This window comes from Ambystoma mexicanum, chromosome 9 (assembly GCF_040938575.1).
Source record: "Ambystoma mexicanum isolate Mex_15411 chromosome 9, UKY_AmexF1_1, whole genome shotgun sequence".
Classification (NCBI taxonomy): Eukaryota; Metazoa; Chordata; class Amphibia; order Caudata; family Ambystomatidae; genus Ambystoma; species Ambystoma mexicanum.
Genome location: NC_090931.1, coordinates 1,143,492,319 through 1,143,506,256, shown reverse-complemented (window position 1 = coordinate 1,143,506,256; position 13,938 = coordinate 1,143,492,319). Strand labels below are relative to the sequence as shown.

The 13,938-nt window shown below is 46.4% G+C and overlaps 1 non-coding gene across 1 annotated transcript; it reads left to right on the top strand.

Annotated features, from left to right (window-relative positions):
• Positions 1-13,451: 13,451 nt before the first annotated feature.
• Positions 13,452-13,605, top strand: LOC138489974 (5.8S ribosomal RNA). Its single transcript, XR_011275059.1, has one exon. It is a non-coding gene; the product is annotated as a 5.8S ribosomal RNA (ribosomal RNA).
• The last annotated feature ends 333 nt before the right edge of the window (positions 13,606-13,938 follow it).

Here is a 13,938-nt window from a genome sequence, read left to right as displayed (position 1 = left end):
TGCAAAACACCTGCTTGTTTGTGTTTTGTTCTCTTATATCTTGCAGGTGATGCTATAAATATCATGTGGTAGTGGTTGATAACTGTATTGTTACAGTGTATAACTGTACATTGGTACAGGACTTAACTGTACAGATGTACATTTTTGGTAGGAGAATTCTTCCCATCTAAGTAACACGTACATTAATGGTCGACTTACGATTGCTTAACATCAAAAACTCACCATTGTTTTCCAGCTCTGGTATTTTCCAGGGTTGGCCCATTACTGAGATAATTCAAAGGTAGTGAAGCACGCACATTTCAAACTTTTGAACTATGGGTTTTTACCATGGGCAGGCTGTCACGTGATGACTTCATTGTTACATAGGGTGACATTGAGGAACAAGGATTATGTGCACCATTAGTCACGTGATCGGGCAGATCGCGTGACAAAAGTAAAAGATGTAATCTAACGCATTGCGGGACGGGAGGCTGTGATTGCAGCCAATGTGCCGTTACCGCGATGCGTTTAAAACCTACTGTGTTTCATAAATACCTGTGCTATTGTTAGTAGGTGAAGAAATGTACGTTGGGTCACGTGATCGGAATTTTGATCACGTGACTCAGTGACTTAATATTTAAAATGCACCACGGGACGGGAGGCTGTGGTTGCAGCCCTTTTGCCATCACCGCCTTTTGTTTGGGACTCCGTTCGAGTTGTAGACAAGTAAGTCTGTGAAGCGCGATTCTGGTCTAGTGATTTATTGACTCAGACATAGTTGTTGAAACAAGTAGGTGGTGTCTTTGAGGAAGCTTACCGGTATTATTGTTTGTTCACAGAGTGACTGCAACGTTTGGTTAGAATCTTTGGAGATCATTCAGGAAGTGAGACTGAAGTCAAAATTGACTGAATAGACCTGGGATATTTCCAAGGTCAGTGAAATTATATATTGGTGGCTTGAAATTCATATATGGGAAATGGGCGCTCGCTGTACTCCAGAGACAAAATTAGTACAAATTTCTGTTTTTTGTCGTATTATTTTTAGGATACAAGAATATTTTTATAAACATCACATCAACACCTGAAGAAGGGGTGAAGATAACCCCGAAACGTGTAGTGGACAAACATCATGTGATTGTGATTGTGTGGGGAAATAAAAACCCCCCTCTTGTTGAGAAATTCATTCTAGAAAGCATACACTTAGTACATTTTGCTGAACCTTTCTTGGGATAAAAAAAAGTTTTCTTAAAAAAAAAACATTGCCTGTTATAAAGAAGAATCAATTCTTTTTGCTCTTGTTTAATGAAATATGTTTGTTGTACTTGTTGAAATTTAGATTGTTGAAAAACATTGTAGGAATGATGAATATAATTACCTACTAAAAGACATTTATGGTGTATGTGTTTTTTATGTTTTTTGAAACTTAGATTTAAAAGAGGTAATACATTTTTCAAACTGATTGAAATATCTTGAAGAGATTGTTTCTCAATTAGAGTGACGAGGTACATGAACAGAGTGTTTTGTGGCATAAAATTGTATTGGTATTATGTTCTCTTTCTGCGAGTAGCGAGAGTATAACCTGGAGCACCGTGAAAAGAATGAATATAGTTAGCTTGTACTATAGATTGTAAAAAAAGGGATCACTGATCCAATTACAACGTAGTGCACCGTTATCTTTTTCTTGGGGTTGACCTATTTTGTGCTACTCTTTTTTTACGGTTGCACACACTTACTCTAAGATAATTATTTTGTAAACCATTTCCTTAGAATAGTAATCATTGGAAGAAACACTGACATTTGACATAGGATGTCATTTTCGAAAATAGAATCATTGACCAGTAATAGAGCAGAAATATTGGGCTTCTCAGAGGAAGAAGCCAAACGTATCCTCAATTTGATTGCCACAACAGAAAAAGAAAACCCACAGACTACTAAAAATCCAGAAGAATTAATTAAGCAGTTAGAAAGAGTGATTAAGCGAGAAATTAATGAGAAATTGCATGCCAGTACCTTGGCACAGTATTACAAATCACAGAGAATACCAAGGGGTTTACGGGTAGATCTGGAACCAACATTGTGTAGAGAAAGTCTGGGATTTGTTAATAAGTGGAGACAAATATTAAATAGATGCTCATTAGACCTTGTACTTCTCACCATAGAAGAATTATTGAAATCATTAACATCACTGAAAGAAGATATAGATATACTTAAGTCAAGTTTGTCATCTTTGATGACTAAAGAACGGTTTTCTTTAACATTAGAAGATATCAACAATAAATTGAATCAGTTTAAATCTGAAATTGAAACGAAAAAAATTAGAACATTTCGTAGAGACACAATAGATTGTAAACGTGATATTGTGTATACTTGGAAAGAGTATTATAATAAGAGGAATCCTCAACCTTTTCCTGCAAGACCAAGGAGAACATCAGTCTCACAAACATCATCTGAAGCTTCAGGCCCTGAAACTGAAGAAGAAGCTCGTATAAGACAACAACAAACAGATTCGACAGAGGGGGGAGAGGATTTGAGAAACCAATCGAGAACCAGTGCAAGAGGGCCCCTTTTAGACAAAAGAAAACCCGAAGATCCAAAAAGAAAAAATCCAGCACGTCAATTGAATATACCTCAAAAGAAAACCTAGTCATCAACATATCATCGTATCAATTAAGTGAGTTTGAATCGAAGACCCTTCAAAAGGGTTTATCATTTGTTCCAACATACTCAAGCAATCTACTTAAAGAGAAAATCGATCTTTTCAGGTTAATCCTAAAGATGAAACTGAAAGTATTTTTTGCCACTACGGAAGGAGTACAACCACAGGAATCCTCAAAATATTTGGAAATTTCACCATAGAGTGTGTTTACACCTCATACACAGAATCAAGTTTTGGAAGTTTTTTATAAACAAACATTAAGAGATTTCAAATCTATCTCTTTTAAGAACAGAAACATGATGAGCATTTTTTCTAAAAATGAAAGACTAGCACTGGACAAATTGTGGCAGAATCAAGATATTATATTGAAGCCAGCTGACAAGGGTGGCGCATTAGTAATAATGGGCAGAGTGAAATGCAAATTGGAGGTTGAACGCCAATTGAATGATCAAGAGACATACCCGGAGGTCACTTTTGACCCTACAAACCATGTGAGAACATAAATGAATGAATTTATGTATGAAGCAGTAGATCTAGAGTGGATAACGGACAAAACAAGATTATTTCTAACTAAGGAATGCCCAATAATGCCAGTTCTGTACATCTTACCAAAAGTACATACAAATCTTCAGGACCCTCCGGGTAGACCTATCATAGCAGCGACGGACAGTCTCTTAGAACCATTGGCACAATACATTGATCAAGCAATTCAGCCACTTGTGCAAAACACTACAACGTACTTGAAGGATTCTACCAATTTTTTATTAAAGATCAAAGACCTCGAATTTGATGGGACCACGGACATTCTTTTTACAATGGATGTCTGCAGTTTGTACACAAATATCACACATGATGCAGGGTTGGAGGCAATGGAATGGCTACTATTGTCATCACGAGAATGTAAGGCAAACAACATGTGCATACTGAACTTATTGAAATTGGTCTTGAATAATAACTTTTTCTGTTTTGACAATAGATACTTTATCCAGATTGCAGGGACATCAATGGGGGCCGCTATGGCACCCGGGAATGCGAATACCTATATGGCGTACTTGGAACAAACAATGGTTTTGAACAATCCACAATACCAGCCTCACTTAAGAAGTTTTATGAGATTTATTGACGATATCTTTGGAATCTAGAGAGGTTCTCATCAAGGACTCCTACAATTTTTTGAGTATATGAATCAATTAGCACCAAGAATTAAGTTCACAACTCAGAATAACAAAAATCGGATCCAATTTTTGGATATGGAAATATATGCTAAGAATAATCATCTTCATACAACCATCTATAACAAACCCACTGACAGAAACAGCACATTGATGGCATCTAGCTTTCACCCATCCACTACAATTCAAAGCATAACCTACAGTCAGTTCTTAAGGTATCGCAGACTGATCTCTGAGCCACCTGAGTTTGAGATCCAATCCGACAAATTGAAAGATACATTTTCTAAATGATGTTATACAACAACCACACTAGAAAGTGCCTTAATGAAGGCCTCAGCAGTTCCGTAAGTGAACACATTGGAGCGGACACCAAAGGAAAACTCAGATGTGATGGTATATGTGACAACATACTCTCAACAGAGTTACAAAATTAAGAAAATCATCAAAAGAAATTGGCAAATGTTGAAGATGGATCCTTTGCTAGCACACTTGTTTGAGAAAGAACCAACTTTTGCATACAGAAAGAGTAAATCTATAAGAGACTTTGTCGTTTCAGCTGATTATCAAACACCGGTCATTGGCTCCAACATATTCAGAGGTACTTTACCCTGTAATAATTGCCAAAACTGTCACAATGTAATTAAGGGACCTAGTATTGACCATCCGTACACAGGAAAAAAGATTTGTCTTAAACACAACATTACGTGTGGTACAAATAATGTAGTGTATGGAATTAAATGTCCATGCAGGCTATTTTATGTTGGTCTGACATCAAGAAAAGCTAAATTGAGGTGGAATGAGCACAAATCTAACATCCGGCTGTGCTCAGTCCACTCACCGGTGGCACAACACTTCAAAGAATATAAACACTCAGTGGCTCAGATGAAAGTGGTGATTTTGGAGCAAGTAAGATGCTCAAAAAGAGGGGGTGACATACACAAGTTATTGAGGCAAAAAGAGGTGGAGTGGATTGAGCGGCTAGATACGCTTGAACCAAAGGGTATGAATAACGAATTTGACTTGACTTGTTTTATCTGATGTGATTTTTTTGCTGATTATTGTGAGTACAACTGTTTTTGTTATTTGCTTTTGGAATTGCCCTATTTTCGGGCTTAGAGTGTAAATAGAATTGTGGTAACCTTTATTGTGGTGTTGATTCATGTGAGAGGATATGTTAACAATAAGAATGAAGATCAGTTAGTACGTATAAAAGATAAGGGAAATGTTGTTAATTGTCTCTGTTTGTATGGCGAGCGCCCGTGGTACCTGAATGAATTTAAGCATTGAACAAGATTGGAAAACTCTGGTTTTCTTGTAATTGGATTTCAGTAATTGATGAATCTCTGGTGAGAGGATAGAGGATAAACACCTAGGGAGCATGAGACGGTTAGGCTTGTATTGATCATATGGAGTTGCCTCTTTTGTGAATGAAACGTTGCATAGTGAGTATTGTTAGTGTAAATACATTGGTACAGGACTTAATTGTACTGATGTACATTTTTGGTAGGAGAATTTTTCCCATGTAAGTAACACGTACATTAATGGTCGACTTACGATTGCTTAACATCAAAAACTCACCATTGTTTTCCAGCTCTAATATTTTCCAGGGTTGGCCCATTACTGAGATAATTGAAAGGTAGTGAAGCACGCACATTTCAAACTTTTGAACTACTGGTTTTTGCCATGGGCAGGCCGTCATGTGATGACTTCATTGTAACGTGGGGCGGCATTGAGGAACAAGGATTATGTGCACCATTAGTCACGTGATCGGGCAGATCGCGTGACAAAAGCAAAAGATGTCATCTAACGCATCGCGGGATGGGAGGCTGTGATTGCAGCCAATGTGCCGTTCCCGGGATGTGTTTAAAACATACTGTGTTCCATAAATACCTGTGCTATTGCTTGTAGGTGAAGAAATGTACATTGGGTCACGTGATCGGAATTACGATCACGTGACTCATTGACTTTCTATTTAAAACGCACCGCGGGGCGGGAGGCTGTGGTTGCAGCCCTTTTGCTGTCACCGCGTTGCGTTTGGGACTCCGTTCGAGTTGTAGACAAGTAAGTCTGTGAAGCAGGATTCTGGTCTAGTGATTTATTGACTCGGACATAGTTGTTGAAACAAGTAGGTGGTGTTTGTGAGGAAGCTTACCGGTATCATTGTTTGTTCACAGAGTGATTGCAACGTTTGGTTAGAATCTTTGGAGATCATTCAGGAAGTGAGACTGAAGTCAGAATTGACTGAATAGACCTGGGATATTTCCAAGGTCGGTGAAATTATATATTGGTGGCTTAAAATTCATATATGGGAAATGGGAGCTCGCTGTACTCCAGAGACAAAATTAGTACAAATTTCTGTTTTTTGTTGAATTATTTTTAGGATACAAGAATATTGCTATAAACATCACATCAACACCTGAAGAAGGGGTGAAGATAACCCCGAAATGCATAGTGGACAAACATCATGTGATTGTGATTGTGTGGGGAAATAAAAAAAAACCCTCTTCTTGTAAAGAAGAAAAAAATCTTTTTGCTCTTGTTTGATGAAATATTTTTGTTGTACTTGTTGAAATTTTGAAATTCAGATTGGTGAAAAACATTGTAGGAATGATGAATATAATTACCTACTAAAAGACATTTACGGTGTATGTGTTTTTTATGTTTTTTGAAACTTAGATTTGAAAGAGGTAATACATTTTTCGAACTGATTGAAATATCTTGAAGAGATTGTTTCTCAATTAGAGTGACCAGGTACATGCCCCAGAGTGTTTTGGTGGCATACAATTGTAATGATAACTGTATTGTAACACAAAGTGCAGATTTAAAAAAAAAACAGAGATTTTGCTGTCATTCATGCATCTGTGAATTATTTATATATGAGGCACAGAAGTGATGTTTATACCAGTCCAGTAGTGTATTTACCAATTTATCATTGTAGCTAAAATAGCAAACAGGAGAAAGTCAGTAATAGACATCTACAAGGTAGGAAATTGTGTGCAATGTGATGAGTGATTCCTTCCTTGCATGCTGATGGGAAGGGGTGCCTAATCCGGCACATAAGTCTGGGGCTCTCTACAGGCGACTAGAAGGCATTCTAATAGAAAGGAAAGGTTTGCTTTATGATGGGGTTATAGTATATTGGCACCCTCTTGATGCTCTTGACTGAGTCTCCTGGGGGTCCGGAGTGTTTGAAAAAATGTAAGTGTTCAAAGCAGGCCGGTTGCCTGAATACTTCAGCTAGGAATAATGGAATAGGACTCCGGTTCTATTTTGTTGGTTTTCGGAACCGGGGCCATGATTAAGAGGGACGGCCAGAGGCATTCGTATTGTGCCGCTAGAGGTGTCATTTTTGGACCGGCGCAAGACGAACCAAAGCGAAAGCATTTGCCAAGAATGTTTTCATTAATCAAGAACAAAAGTCGGAGGTTCGAAGACGAAACGATACCGTCATAGTTCCAATCATGAACAATGCCAACTAGCTATCCAGCGGCGTTATTCCCATGACCCGCCGAACAGCTTCCGGGAAACCAAAGTCTTTGGGTTCTGGGGGGGGGTATGGTTGCAAAGCTGATACTTAAAGGAATTGACGGAAGGGCACCACCAGGAGTGGAGCCTGTGGCTTAATTTGACTCAACATGGGAAACCTCACCCGGCCCGGATACGGAAAGGGTTGACAGATTGATAGCTTTTTCTCGATTCTGTGGGTGGTAGTGCATGGCCGTTCTTAGTTGGTCGAGTGATTTGTCTGGTTAATTCCGATAACGAACAAGACTCCTCCATGCTAACTAGCTACGTGACCCCCAGCGGTCGACGTTCAACTTCTTAGAGGGACAAGTGGCATTCAGCCACACAAGATCGAGAATAACAGGTCTGCGATGCCCTTAGATGTCCGGGGCTGCACGCGTGCTACACTGAAAGGATCAGCGTGTGTCTACCCTTCGCCGACAGGTGCGGGTAACCCATTGAACCCCGTTCATGATAGGGATTGGGGATTTCAATTATTTCCCATGAACGAGGAATTCCCAGTAAGTGTGGGTCATAAACTCGTGTTGATTAAGTCCCTGCCCTTTGTACACACCGCCCGTCGCTACTATTGATTGGATGGTTTAGCGAGGCCCTCGGCTCAGCCCCACTAGGGTCGGCAACGGCCCTGGCAGAGCACCGAAAAGACGATCAAACTTTACTATCTAGAGGAAGTAAAAGTCGTAACAAGGTTTCCACAGGTGAACCTTCGGAAGGATCATTAACGGCGGAGCAGCCAGAGGGAGAGCCGCGGGCCCAGCAGATGGACGGCGACACCCGGCGGGGTTGGGTTAACCTGCCGGGGACTGTCCCCCCGACCGGAGAGAGGGAGGCCTGCCCCAAGCGGCCCCCGTCCTCTCCTCACCGAGCTGGCCACTGAGCCACCGCGCCAGGAGGGTGCGCGCTCCTCCACCCCAACCCGCCAGCGGGCCAGGCGTCGGAGCGGGCGCACTGCGGTCGGCAGCGAAACCCCCGAGTGGGAGCAGATGGGAGCCAAGGGAAGCCCAGCCGTTCTCGAGGGACGCCTCCCCAGGGAAGACAGGGACCCAGCATGCTAGGCGAGTGTTAGGAAAGATTTCATGATTGTAGGTAATTTTCCTTCCATATGGCAACCCCCAAACTGTTTGCTGTTGTTTTACACCCTGATCTAGACTTTGCCGGAGAAGTGCAGCCTTCCGCCAACCTCCTCTGGGCTTTCGCTCCATTCTTACGGGGGAACTGACATGCCCTTAAGACAGTCAGTACCAGGAGACTTTGTTTCCCTTAGTCCTTTCCTCATGTTGCAGCTTTTGAGCAACATGAAACAAGAGTGCACCGTAACTTACATTACAGCGCTCTTGGGTATCTAGTCATTCCAATGGCCCTAGAAACTCTTGCTGGACTTATCATTAAATGTGCAAGTGTGTCACGGACGGGACTGGTGGCAGCTATCGTTTCCTTGTGTTTTGAACCCCTTTTTGCCATGTTAACCGCGCTTCCCGCATTTGGCCCAAATGGGTGGCCTGGCCTCCAAAAATGGCCATGCCCTGAGGTTCTTTGTCCTGTCCGCTGACCGTCTTGCCCCTTCACCTTCCCCCAGGTCGAGCCGACCCGGGGCAGTCCTTATTTGGTCATGCACTTTCCCGCGAAACACAACCCTTTTGCGGGATTCTGCATGCCTTGTGTGTGCCTCCAGGATGTGGGCTGGGATGTCTGTTCCCAATACACATCCTGGGTGCCAGAGAGTCTAGAGTGTCTTGAATGCCTGGGACCACTGTGGTCCGTGATAGGTCCACGTATGGTGTGAGTGTTTTGTGAGCAGATCTCCCATTGTGACCTCTCCGTTTTGGCGCGAAGGGAACTCTGGATAAGAGGAGGCTGGAAACACCACTACCATGTCGATCTCCTGAGTTCTCATGAACAAAGGATAAGGAGCCAAGTATCCTGCAACTAAGAAGCTGAGTCGAGGAATCGCTGGTGACCTGCTGAAGGTTTGGCACCCTGCACTGCTGTCGTCCTGTGAGACCCATCTGCCTCTGATTGAACGAGAAGGCCTGTACTGGCGCTTCGAACCTTTAGAATAGTGGGAACAACTATTCTCTGCATCTTCACCAAATCCTGTAGGTAAGCCTTCGGAAGCATCCCTGGGCCATCCAGTGGACTGACCAGCCTACACAGGAACCTTGCTCTGTCACCGCCGTCTGGCTTACTGCTAATCCCATGTCCTCAGCACTCTCACACGATTTGTACACTTGGCATTCCCAGGTCTGAAGTGAGACGTGTGCTTTGGGACCGGAATACATGCGGTTGCCAAGTTGCCCTGCTGTGGTAACAAACCTGTGCGTGTTCGCTGCATTTGGGACACCCTCAACCCTGACTCCTGCTGTCGCGGAATCTACACGGCGTCGGGACATCCTGCTGATTGCATCTGAACGTGCCAGTACCGAAACGGAACCGGAGAAGCCTGGGTCTGCCTGCATCGGGGACCAGTGAGTAGTCAATACCCTAACCGGTCGCCCTCCCGCAGGAGCCTGTGGCTCTCCACCGCTGTCGTAAACAGCAACCCTTTTCCGTACTCGTGCCCTGCTTCTGCCCACTAGTGGAGGCCGCGCTTGAGTAGCGGGGAACTGTTCATCATTATTTTGTTCACCTCTCTGAACTGCCTGATCTCCCTGAAGAGACTCTCCTTTGCCCGTTGGCACACGCGTGTGCAGGTACTTTTGAGCACAAGGCTCCACTCTTCGTAGGGCTCGGACTTCCTTCTAGTTAGGTGGCCTCTGATGTCGAACTGGGTCTAACGATTACTTGAACTGCCTGTTTTCCTCCCCATCTAGGTGGTCTGCATATTCGTGCATGATAGGGATTGGGGATTTCAATTATTTCCCATGAACGAGGAATTCCCAGTAAGTGTGGGTCATAAACTCATGTTGATTAAGTCCCTGCCCTTTGTACACACCGCCCGTCGCTACTATTGATTGGATGGTTTAGCGAGGCCCTCGGCTCAGCCCCACTAGGGTCGGCAACGGCCCTGGCAGAGCACCGAAAAGACGATCAAACTTTACTATCTAGAGGAAGTAAAAGTCGTAACAAGGTTTCCACAGGTGAACCTTCGGAAGGATCATTAACGGCGGAGCAGCCAGAGGGAGAGCCGCGGGCCCAGCAGATGGACGGCGACACCCGGCGGGGTTGGGTTAACCTGCCGGGGGATGTCCCCCCGACCGGAGAGAGGGAGGCCTGCCCCAAGCGGCCCCCGTCCTCTCCTCACCGAGCTGGCCCCTGAGCCACCGCGCCAGGAGGGTGCGCGCTCCTCCACCCCAACCCGCCAGCGGGCCAGGCGTCGGAGCGGGCGCACTGCGGTCGGCAGCGAAACCCCCGAGTGGGAGCAGATGGGAGCCAAGGGAAGCCCAGCCGTTCTCGAGGGACGCCTCCCCAGGGAAGACAGGGACCCAGCATGCTAGGCGAGTGTTAGGAAAGATTTCATGATTGTAGGTAATTTTCCTTCCATATGGCAACCCCCAAACTGTTTGCTGTTGTTTTACACCCTGATCTAGACTTTGCCGGAGAAGTGCAGCCTTCCGCCGACCTCCTCTGGGCTTTCGCTCCATTCTTACGGGGAAACTGACATGCCCTTAAGACAGTCAGTACCAGGAGACTTTGTTTCCCTTAGTCCTTTCCTCATGTTGCAGCTTTTGAGCAACATGAAACAAGAGTGCACCGTAACTTACATTACAGCGCTCTTGGGTATCTAGTCCTTCCAATGGCCCTAGAAACTCTTGCTGGACTTATCATTAAATGTGCAAGTGTGTCACGGACGGGACTGGTGGCAGCTATCGTTTCCTTGTGTTTTGAACCCCTTTTTGCCATGTTAACCGCGCTTCCCGCATTTGGCCCAAATGGGTGGCCTGGCCTCCAAAAATGGCCATGCCCTGAGGTTCTTTGTCCTGTCCGCTGACCGTCTTGCCCCTTCACCTTCCCCCAGGTCGAGCCGACCCGGGGCAGTCCTTATTTGGTCATGCACTTTCCCGCGAAACACAACCCTTTTGCGGGCTTCTGCATGCCTTGTGTGTGCCTCCAGGATGTGGGCTGGGATGTCTGTTCCCAATACACATCCTGGGTGCCAGAGAGTCTAGAGTGTCTTGAATGCCTGGGACCACTGTGGTCCGTGATAGGTCCACGTATGGTGTGAGTGTTTTGTGAGCAGATCTCCCATTGTGACCTCTCCGTTTTGGCGCGAAGGGAACTCTGGATAAGAGGAGGCTGGAAACACCACTACCATGTCGATCTCCTGAGTTCTCATGAACAAAGGATAAGGAGCCAAGTATCCTGCAACTAAGAAGCTGAGTCGAGGAATCGCTGGTGACCTGCTGAAGGTTTGGCACCCTGCACTGCTGTCGTCCTGTGAGACCCATCTGCCTCTGATTGAACGAGAAGGCCTGTACTGGCGCTTCGAACCTTTAGAATAGTGGGAACAACTATTCTCTGCATCTTCACCAAATCCTGTAGGTAAGCCTTCGGAAGCATCCCTGGGCCATCCAGTGGACTGACCAGCCTACACAGGAACCTTGCTCTGTCACCGCCGTCTGGCTTACTGCTAATCCCGTGTCCTCAGCACTCTCACACGATTTGTACACTTGGCATTCCCAGGTCTGAAGTGAGACGTGTGCTTTGGGACCGGAATACATGCGGTTGCCAAGTTGCCCTGCTGTGGTAACAAACCTGTGCGTGTTCGCTGCATTTGGGACACCCTCAACCCTGACTCCTGCTGTCGCGGAATCTACACGGCGTCGGGACATCCTGCTGATTGCATCTGAACGTGCCAGTACCGAAACGGAACCGGAGAAGCCTGGGTCTGCCTGCATCGGGGACCAGTGAGTAGTCAATACCCTAACCGGTCGCCCTCCCGCAGGAGCCTGTGGCTCTCCACCGCTGTCGTAAACAGCAACCCTTTTCCGTACTCGTGCCCTGCTTCTGCCCACTAGTGGAGGCCGCGCTTGAGTAGCGGGGAACTGTTCATCATTGTTTTGTTCACCTCTCTGAACTGCCTGATCTCCCTGAAGAGACTCTCCTTTGCCCGTTGGCACACGCGTGTGCAGGTACTTTTGAGCACAAGGCTCCACTCTTCGTAGGGCTCGGACTTCCTTCTAGTTAGGTGGCCTCTGATGTCGAACTGGGTCTAACGATTACTTGAACTGCCTGTTTTCCTCCCCATCTAGGTGGTCTGCATATTCGTGCTTCTAACTCTTTAGACCCCTTGGTCTTGTATATATATTGTATTGCTTGTGATGTGTTGGGTTTTTGGAGTTTTACCGTGATTTTTTACTATGGTCGATGTTACAAAGGCCTTGTAATAAATGTGTCTATATTTTTAATATAACACCTGTCTGGAGTAATTTGTAAGCGCCCTTGCTTTGTGTGATCATTGCAGGCTTTCAGTCACCCTCACCCCTCTTGAGACCTAGTCTTGACCGCCGCCATCGCTACCCTGATTGGTCTGGCTTGTCCAGAGGTTACCCTGTTCCAAGGAACTAGGCTGGCCTTCTGAACCTCTGCCCCTCCAGGAAAGAGTTCAGAAATCCATCTTAACAGCGAGCCACAAGCAGTGGCGCAGCCAGGTGCTCTCGACGGGCGGGCATCAAGGTTCCAGCCACCCACGTCCGTGGGCGAGCGATGGCCAGGCCCGCCAGCGTAGTGGACGACCTTCCTTCTTAACCAGGTACCTGGAGCTTGGCCCTGGGCTGCGGTTTGAAGACTCTAGCAGTCCGACCAGACACCCCTGCCTTTCCCGACTCTGGCCCACCTCTCCGTCCGGCTCCCTGAAAGGAGAGCAGCGGAGGGGGTTTGGGCCGGGTATAGGCCGAGTGGGAACCGGGGACCGGGTGGACCGGCGATGGAGCGGCCTGCCTCTGTCACCGTGGGAAGCCCTGCTGCCGTGCAGGCTTCCCGGGCTGAGCGCCTGGAGGTTTTTTTTGTTTTCTCTTAAAACCCCCAATGGTCTCGGCTGACTCCCAAGTGGGGCAGCTAGGCGGGGCACCGGGCTGTGTCTCGTCCGCAGCAGGTGGGATGGGCATCACTGCCTCCCCCCCAGCCTCTCCTACACTGGCAGGTTTGGGCCGACGTCTGGAACAAAACAAAAAGTTGCCTGTGACTCTTGGCAGTAGACCACTCGGCTTGCGCGTTGATAAAGAACATAGCTAGCTGCGAGAATTAGTGTGAATTGCAGGACACATTGATCATTGACACTTCAAACGCACCTTGCGGACCCGGGTTCCTCCCGGGGCTACGCCTGTCTGAGGGTTGCTTGAACGGCAAACACCTCGGGGTTCCTGGGGCTGGGGCTGTCACAGGGACCCCATTTCCTTTGTCCTCCTAAGGTCAGACCCCGATCAGCATCAGCGTGGGCCCAATCTGGACATGGCCGCACGGGACCCAGTGGCGGGCGGTCGGAGGTGGAGGGCCTTGAAAAAGCCGGGCGCGCCTCCGCCCCTGCCCCGGGACACCAGGCCGTGCCACGTGTGGCTGTCTGTGGTGTCCCATGGCTGCCGGCGCCGGACGGCCCCAGAGCACGACCTCACCACCAGGCGGGTCCTTGGCCTTAGCGGATCAGGACAGCGCATGATCGGCCACTGCTGG